Here is a 9214-nt window from a genome sequence, read left to right as displayed (position 1 = left end):
GTTCATCCTTGTCTACTTGTGATTTCAGCAATTCTTTTAAACTCTTGGGAACACGGTCCTTGTCATTTTTCTTCCTTTTCTATGGTCTACTATCCTTCTGAGTATACTTGAGATTAGTTTTAGCATTTTGTACGACCATTAGACTTAATAAACGATACATTAGTCCTTTAGGACACGTTTGGTGAATGCAAAAGGTGAAACTCATAAGTGTACGATATCACAGGAAGTTGTGAAACTTTGTTTTACGTGAAAGAGTTTTGTTGATGTGGGACTTATAACCAGTAGTAAGGATTGCAAAGTGTTTAATAAAGTTGAGAACTTTCGGATGAGTTGCTCAATGAAGTACGGTTAAGAATGGTGGAGATAAATTATGTTGAAGTTTGAATAATTTAATCCCTAAAGTTGATATAAGATCAGTATGTGGACGTTAAGCACATCATTTTAACCCCAGCTTGTGTTATAACCTTTTGCCGTATTGCTTTACCATCACATGTTTGAAATATATCATCTTGTACATCAAGCCTGTCTTGTAACTTCTGCTTCACATCATATTTATATCCTGTATATTTTTATGCCATATGAAAATCCTGGTATTTAAAACTATTTTTGTGTATATATATTATTGAGGACTTGTTGCCATTTCTTTAAATAAGTTCAAGAGTGAAGTAATATGAAAATCTCTTTCATTTTGTATCAATTTTCGAGGACGAAAATTTTTTATAAGGTTGGTAGGATGTAAGACCCAAGACTTTTGAAAAGTCCTATTTTGAACTAATCTCAAATTATATATATTTATTTATAGTTTTAATTTCAGAAATTATTTTTATTAAAAAATAATTAAAGGCAATTAATTGAATTTGAAATAAATTAAGGTTTTTATCTAAACTATATTCTTAAGTATTATTTTCCTATTTATGATTTAAAGTTCTAGAAATTTAAAAATAATGGGATTTTGGCTATTTAAATTAGAATTTTGTCTAATTTTATAATTATTGATATAAAATTAGTAGTTATGAAATAATAAGAATTTTACATGATTAGGTTTTAGATAATTTAATTTATATTATTTAATACTTTAAGTTAAAGATAAAGAAAATTAATTATATTACCATGAATTTTCAATTAGAATAATTTATTGAGAATAATCAATTAGTATTTTTATACCACAAATAATATTTTAAAATAATTTTAGAGATTTAATTAGATTTCAAAATTTATACTCCATGCCTCAATTTTATTAAAATTACTTTATTATAATTAAATTCAAAATCTTAATTTTATACATACCCTAATCCTAATTAAATTACAATTTTTCCCTTACTCCTAATGAAACCCTAGCCGCCATTAGCCTTCACCAACAGCAGCTGAAACCCCTTTTTTTGTCTAACCAAAACCCCCGTCGCCGCCGCTACTGTACCCGCGTCGTCGTCGTCCTCGTCTTGGAGTCGGTTGCCGCCACTTATGGAGGAGCCAGAGAGAGCGAGAGAGAGCGAGCTCGGGAGCAGAGGAGAGAAAAGAGAGACCCGCGCCAGCCACCGCCGCTTCTGCCGCTCGAAATCCTGCTGCCGCTGTCGGAGAACGCACTGTCGGTAAAGGTTTTAAAGTTTGGTTTCTGTTCTTTTGGATTTCGGGAACCTTTATCGTCACTGCATGTCTATTTCAGCTCTCCGCCGCCGCTGCTTGTTGTTCTGAACTGCTGCACCGTCGTTGCCGCCGTTCGGGTCACTGGGAACCTGGCAGTGATCACCGGAACCACCATCAGAGTTACCGTTATTTCAATTCAGCCGTTCGTCCTTGCTGGGTAAACAATGCATTCGGAAACCTATGAATTAGTATTTCTGTTCTAAGTTATTTAAGGATCCAAGGTTTTGGTGTCATAGGATCGAGTTCCGGGTCTTGATTGCTGAGTTCTATGGCTGTAGCATACAACATCAAGGTGCTGTGTCGTCACCGAAGCTGCTGTTGCTCCATTTTCTCAATTAGTTGTAAGCCCAGTAAGTCGTTCCTTGTTCCAAACTCTTTTAGTAGCTATTCTGTTATAGACTATTGAGTTTACGCGACATTAATGTTTTAGGATTGAGCTAAGGCTATGTTTAGAGGTTGTGGCTGCTGCGGGGACAGTCGGTATTGATGTTGCTGCTGTGGAATAAGAATAAAAATGTAGTTTGTCGCGTAGTTGAATCGCGAATGAGGTAGGGGCGTCTTTCTCAAACCTGTTTTTCTTTCCAGAGTTGTTGTAAATCGATATTAATGCGTAAAATACATCTTTAGTGATTGCCTGGGTCTTATGAATTGAATAGAGTTGTCTTGGATGAATAAGATTATTAGTTTGATTGATAGCTGGATCGATTGAGAAAGCTGAATATTCTGATTAGTTGACTGATGTTGTTAAAGTGGGTTTCCTTGAATTAATGGGAGAGATTTAATAATGGCATTTAGTTTAATTTTGGAAACAATTCGATTTTAGGAAAGGTTTAGTATTGAAAATTTGATGTGATATTGAACCCGATTTGATATTGGAATTTGATTTTAAACCAATTTGGAAAGGACTTGATATTTGGAAATGGTTTGTTTATTGAGAATAATTTACTATTCTGGTAATGGTTCGAACATGGTTTGAGGAACGGTTTGGTTTGAAACTGTTTGAGAAAACTGAAAGTTCTTAATTATTGATTAATGCTGTTGAATGAGGTTGATTTAAACTGCGATTTATAGGATTGGTTGATTGGATTCTGGATTTTGCAGTTTCTCTGTGTTGAGTGTGGTTGTTGTGAAAATTATTATTAGAAGTGATTTGAACGTTTAACAGGTGTTTGTTTTGGTTTGGTTGGGACCCGAAAAGGGTGGCAAAATCCGAGTTTTAGTGGAGATGCTGCCGAAATTTTATAAAATTGGAAGTTTTGTTTGAAGCAATTGTTTAAAAAGATTTAGTTCTTAAACGTTATTTGTTTCAGATTAATTTATTTAGAAAAGAAAGAATTATGTTTTGAATTGAGATTGTTGAGTAATGGAAAGAAGGATGATGAGGATTAATTTGAAATATGATTTCTGAATGAATTTGAAAATGGGACATGGATTGACGAATGATGATGATATTGAGAATGGCTTAGATATTGATGAATGATGAATGAATTATTTATATGGCTTATGAATTTAAAATATCTGAGATACGAGGTTCCCTGGATTAAGTACCGTGGCTTGCCACCACGTGTACCAGGTTGACAACTCGATACTCTGTTGACCCTACGATGTAAGTGTGTGACCGGGCACTAAATAAATTCCCGGGAATGTTACCCCCATTGAGTAATATTGATTATTTGAGAAAAAGCTATGCATAGACTCTTGGGGATGCACGTCGGGGGACAGTCTAAGTACAATTCAGACTTGTCGGGTTGGCTGGATAACCGACAGATGAGCCTCATCAGCCATAGGACAGGCATGCATCATATGCATTTATATGCTTTGCTTGAGTTTGAACTTGTTTTGGTTTGCCTAATTGCTAAATTGTTCGTAACTGCTACTTGGACTATTTGCTGTAACTGCTGCCTACTTGTGCTTTCCTTGTCTGCTTTGCCCGTGTTTGTCCTGGCGTGCTACATTTGAGATTGAACTTTGGTGCTATATTAATGATTGTGTTGTTTGACTGCGTGGTTGGTTTCTGATGGAAAGTTTCTTGTAAGAAAGGAAAGGTTTCGGATTTCTGAAAGATTAAACATTGTTTCTTTGAAAAGGTTTTGAACGATTACCTGTTGGTTTTTAATAGATTCATAAGGTAATGATAATCACTGAGCTTGAAAATAGTTTTCTTATTAAATATCTTCTTATGACAACTTTGAAACTCCGTGGTGAGACCGTGTGGTTAGGTTCTCACCCCCTACAGCTTTACCTTTTCAGGAACCGGATGAAGAAGCATTAAGAAGAGTTATACTGCGTTTGGTTTATATGTTGTTGTATTAATTAGATTATTTTCTTCCATCGTCTTTGTTATTACAAATTTGTAAGAGGGATAGGAATTTTATGTTCTATATGTATATTATATTATGAGATATTATGTAAGGAGTCTTGTATATGAATCTATGCATGCTTGCATTTTTCTTAAGATAAAGTGTTTATTTCCGGTTTAAAAAGAAATCAGCGATACAGTGTCGGGTCACAGGCTCCTATTTTAGTATTTAGTATATAAAATAGTCATAATACTTCTTAGTATCAGAATAGCGCAGCCGGAAGCATGACTTCTGATAGCGAGAGTATTACAATAAATAATAAAAATTATTAATTTTAGATTGAAATCAACGATTAAAATTTACTAGAATATCTGAATTTATGGTACACTTAAGATATTTTCAATAATATATATGTTTTGCTTGTTTTTTTTAAATAACTGTAGCTACTATTTGCTAATTAAGTTTATATTATGTTAGAAAACTTTATTTCTTTTGTTTTGTGGGCTACAAAAATAAATATAATTATATTAGTTATTTTATATTTTAATTTACATATAGTATTTTTATTATGTTTTAAATAATAAAATAAATAAGTTAAGATTATTTACTGATTTGAATTTTAAATAAGAATGTTTGATCTTGTCTATCCACTATTAGATTGTTATATAACAGATTTTTAATATGTGGCATAAATTAAAAGTGTTATCATTATTAAAAAATATTGCTATATTCTTGAAATCGTTATTTTAGTTTTGACACCAATTTTTTAATTTGTTTAAAATTTAAATTTTTAACAATAAATTTATTAGATGATTGTTTTATCTTTGTATTATTTTTTAAGAATTTTATAATATTATTTTTTACTTCTATTTTATTATTTTTTTATATATATATAAAAGACAAGAGTAGAGGGTCAAAAGTACAAAATAACAAGCTCCTAACTCAGCCTGTGAAGTCAAGGCTGGCCGGAGAACATTTACATATACATATATACGCATCCCAAAAATCCAAATATATAGACAAAATCCTAGTTCATCATAATCCTCTAAGAGGAGCAAAATAAACAAGTATATAAGAGGAGAATCTATATATACATATATCAAAAGATCAAAAAACACCCCAAAAGAAACCACTTTGGTGCAGAAGCTCCAGACGCCTAGCGAAGTACCTCTTGACTTGCATCTGAAAAGCAACAACACAGTATGAAATGAGAACCGGAGGTTCTGAGCATGGTAAAGGTGCCAGACATATAAGATATAAGGTCCTAGAAATGCCAGAGGCAATCTTAGAATGTCGTCACTCGAATATAAAGCTTAAGGAACTAAACAAAACAGAAGCCATAAGTGGGCGATCATCTAAAGGTTCTCAAACCTAACTAAACTTAACATGTACACTGAACTTCTCTACCTTTTCTCCGTTCCTCCGTTTCCTATAAGTTGCACAGACAAACAAGTAAAACAAGGTAAACACAAGTAGTTCAAAAGTAAACGGATAACAATTATAACAAATAGCAGATTATAATCACATAGGCAATTCCATATAGTTCACAAGCAAGAAAATCAGACAATATGCACATGATGTATGCCTGTCCTATGGCTGATGAGTCTCATCTGTCGGTTATCAAGCCAATCCGACAAGTCCGGCTGCTAAACCCTGGACTATTCCCCATCACGCATCCCATGAGTCTATGCATAGCTTTTTCTCTTTTCATTCATAATTCATACATTCATATATATATATAACTTTACTCAATGGGGGTTACCATTCCCGGAAATTTATACGTGCCCAATCACCCTTACGACATGGGGCCAACAGAATATCGAGTCTTAACTTGGAACACGTGGTGGCAAGCCACGGTACTTTATCCAGGAAAACTCGTATCTCAGATAATTGAGTGTATAGGCCAATAAACATTCATATTCATAGTGCTCATTGCATCAACATATTATTTAAGCCATTGTATCATATACATTCCAAGTTTACACATTTCCATACATAATTTATCACTTTCCAACTTTTCTTCACCGCAAGTTACCTCCATTTTCTAGCCTCAACTCATCACTAGACCTATTACTATGATATAAGGTTAAAAGGGTTAAAATAGAGGTTTAGATGTTGAAATTTGAGCTTTAAAACATGAAAAATATTTTTGCTGAAACAGAGGTCACGTGTACGCGTGGATATGCGTTTAGACCAAGACGCGTACGCATACCTCGTCTCGCGTATGCGTGCAAACCAGGAAAAATCGTCTGGTTGCATACGAGGAGTTTCGCATACAATTACAACCCGGGTAACGCGTACGCGTGGGCGTACATTTTAGCATATTTCGTGTACGCAGCTCCCCTTACACGTTCGCATGTATATGAAACAGAATCGCATGGTCACGTAAGGGAGGTTTGCGTACGCAAAAATCCCAGGTGATGGGTATGTGTGGGCCACGCGTACTTGTGGGCGTACGTTTTGTGAAAATTTTTAACTAAGTCTGAAAAGCTGCAGAATTCCCATTTTGAACCCTAAACTTCCAACGCGCATAACTTTTTCGTGTTAAATCATTTTTCTTCCGTTCTTTGAACGGCATAAACTTCACGAACCCAGTTTTCATATAAAATAAGTTTGAAACAATTTGGGAATCCGGAAGCGGAGTTATGACTCGGCGAAGTTCGGCCAAAACCCAATTTTACACAAAACCTCAAAACCTCCATTTTTATTAAGTGACCTTTCAAAAATCAACCTACAACATTCAAATTCAGCTCCAACTCATACAATATCATAGCAACATCACTACACATTCAATCACCACTGATCAAACCCCAATTTTCGCAACCCTTTTACACATATATCATACATACATACTCAAAATTCAATGTTTAGCATACTAAATCCAAGAATTGGCTAGGGTTAGAGATCCTCACCGTATCCACGAACCAAACGAACCAAGCCCAACAAGTTCCATAAGCTAAATTGAACCTAGAGAACCGAAATCAACAAATTCTCAACTTGAATACTCACAATTTTTGAAAATCAAGGGGTAGAGTAGCTGGAGTGATAGAGTGGCTTACCTATAAAATTGTTCCTATAGATTCGTAGAGCTCGACGCGGTGGACGCGTAATCGCAAACGGTGCAGCGATCGGAACTCGGTGCAAGAAGTTATGGTGGATTTAATGGAAGAAAAGGGTTTTGGAGTTTACCACATGTTCTTAGCATCCCCAGCGTGTTTTGCATGCTGAAAGGGGAGGATATGAGCTTCAACTCATATGTTTAGTGAATTGGTTGGGCCTATGGGTCTGGTTCGATTGGTTCGGTCTATTTAGCTCAATTTTGAGCCAAATTCTTTGAAATTAATGTCAAAATTTTTGTTTTAATTAGTTTTATCCTATTTTAATATAAAATTTATATTTCTAATTTATTTTATTAAAATTTAATTTATTAATTAATCATTCGCTAATTTAACGAAATTTACAAAGTCGAAAAAAAAGGTCATTTACGGAAGCACTAAACAATCTCACGGAGTTAAAGATCAAGAATAAAAAAGAATTTTGTTTATTATTAGAAGTTTCATTATCTTTCAAAGTAATTATGAGATGCTGCTTAGAGTATTTTTTAATAATATATTATAATTATTTTATGTAATATAACCTTAATAATTTTATAAAAATAATTTTATAATCACATATTTATTATATCTAACATTATATAATTATTCTAATAATAATTAATAAAATGTTAAATAAAATAATTTTAGACTATTTAGACTGATTTTTTTATTGTGTTTTAAATAATATTCTATTTTATTAATAATATATAAAATGAAGTCAATATTCATGGTCAAATATTTAATGGGCTTCCAAATTAGTAATCTTCTCGATAATTATGAGAATATAAATAATATCAGAAGCACCTAATTTTATTAATTTAATATGTGAATGCATTAATATTTAAATCTTACCATCAATATACATTCATGCATCTCTACACAATTATTTTAGATGAAAACACAATATGTTTGATACGAAATGCATATATAAATACAAACCGTTCCAGGGGATCATCATCAAGGGTTCATATGAAAAAATATTGATCACCATGTTAGATGTTTGTTCCTATCGTCATTCACTGCCCTACCTACATATACAACTTTATTTCAGCTATAATGATCTTCAAATTGATCATTATATCAAGTCAATAAAGTACCAAAGGATTAGATTACTTTTATTTGTGCTGGTGCTGCTATATGTTTTTATAATTATTCTTCACGTATAAGCCTTTCCACTATACAAGTTTTACAAATTCTCAATATCTCTTATTTCTAAAACGCGCTTCTTATGACACGTATGCTTCACGTGCTTTCTTAACAGATTTTTCAATCATTCAACGCGCGAATATATAACTTTCTTTTTCAAAAGAATTTCATTTCCTTTTCGAATTTCTACCGCATTTTCTTGCCTTCTCTCTTCGATCTCTTTCGTGCGTTTCTCTTTGTCTTCTCCTTTGCCATTTACGTAAGTTTCTCACTCTGTTTTCTTTCTTCGATTTTTTCGTTTTTCATTGTTTCTAAAATCAAGCTCTGAAATCGTTTTAAAGATAATGGATGATTCAACTTCAGATTGTCAGCTGAACCAAAGGGAAGTGAATTTTGAATTTGAATCCAATGAAGTTCTTGAGGTGTGGTTTAATTCCAGTTAATAATTGAATATGAATTTGAATCCAGTTAGTAGTTTATGATTGTGTAGTTGAATAATATGTGGACTTTGCCTGTAAAATTTGTAGTTCATTGTTCCTTGTTTGAATTGAATCTAATGTACTAGTTCTGATGAATTTTCTGCATTTTATATCAAGCGTTCGGGTGTAAATAAGGAATATTTGGGTGTATTTTAGGAAAGTTTGGGTGTATTTACAGTTTATAATTTTCCATCTCACTGAAGATGAATTGTCTTATTCTTTTAGTTGAATTGTTTTAGTTTCTGTTTAATGATGATTCATGAATCTGATTTTTATTATTTTTTATGATGGTTTTATTGTTCCATTTGCATTCTATAATTTATGCTTGTTTTAATATGGTGTATTTTTGGTGTATTTGCAGCCCCTCTATGGTATTGATAAGCAGTTTGTTCTCCATATACAAGCGTTTTTCTCATACACGTCTTTACAAGTCTTCTTCTCCTTTTATTGTTTTGAATCCAATCAAGTGGTTGAGGTGTATGTGGTTCAATTCAGAAGAAAAAAATGTAGCATTAGAGAAAATATTTTTATGTACAAAAATGCTATTTGT

General features: G+C 32.9%; 1 long non-coding RNA gene across 2 annotated transcripts; it reads left to right on the top strand.

Moving 5' to 3' along the window:
- Window positions 1–1399: 1399 nt before the first annotated feature.
- LOC107485854 (uncharacterized) lies at window positions 1400–3723 on the top strand. Of its 2 annotated transcripts, none has more exons than XR_008008381.1 (4): window positions 1400–1585; window positions 1664–1801; window positions 1881–1994; window positions 2075–3723. It is a non-coding gene; the product is annotated as an uncharacterized LOC107485854 (long non-coding RNA). The 2 variants fall into 2 exon arrangements; XR_008008380.1 differs by having other exon boundaries at window positions 1400–1589; window positions 2075–2457.
- Window positions 3724–9214: the final 5491 nt, after the last annotated feature.

This window comes from Arachis duranensis, chromosome 4, assembly GCF_000817695.3.
Source record: "Arachis duranensis cultivar V14167 chromosome 4, aradu.V14167.gnm2.J7QH, whole genome shotgun sequence".
NCBI classification, from domain to species: Eukaryota; Viridiplantae; Streptophyta; class Magnoliopsida; order Fabales; family Fabaceae; genus Arachis; species Arachis duranensis.
This window is presented reverse-complemented; position numbering and strand designations above follow the sequence as displayed.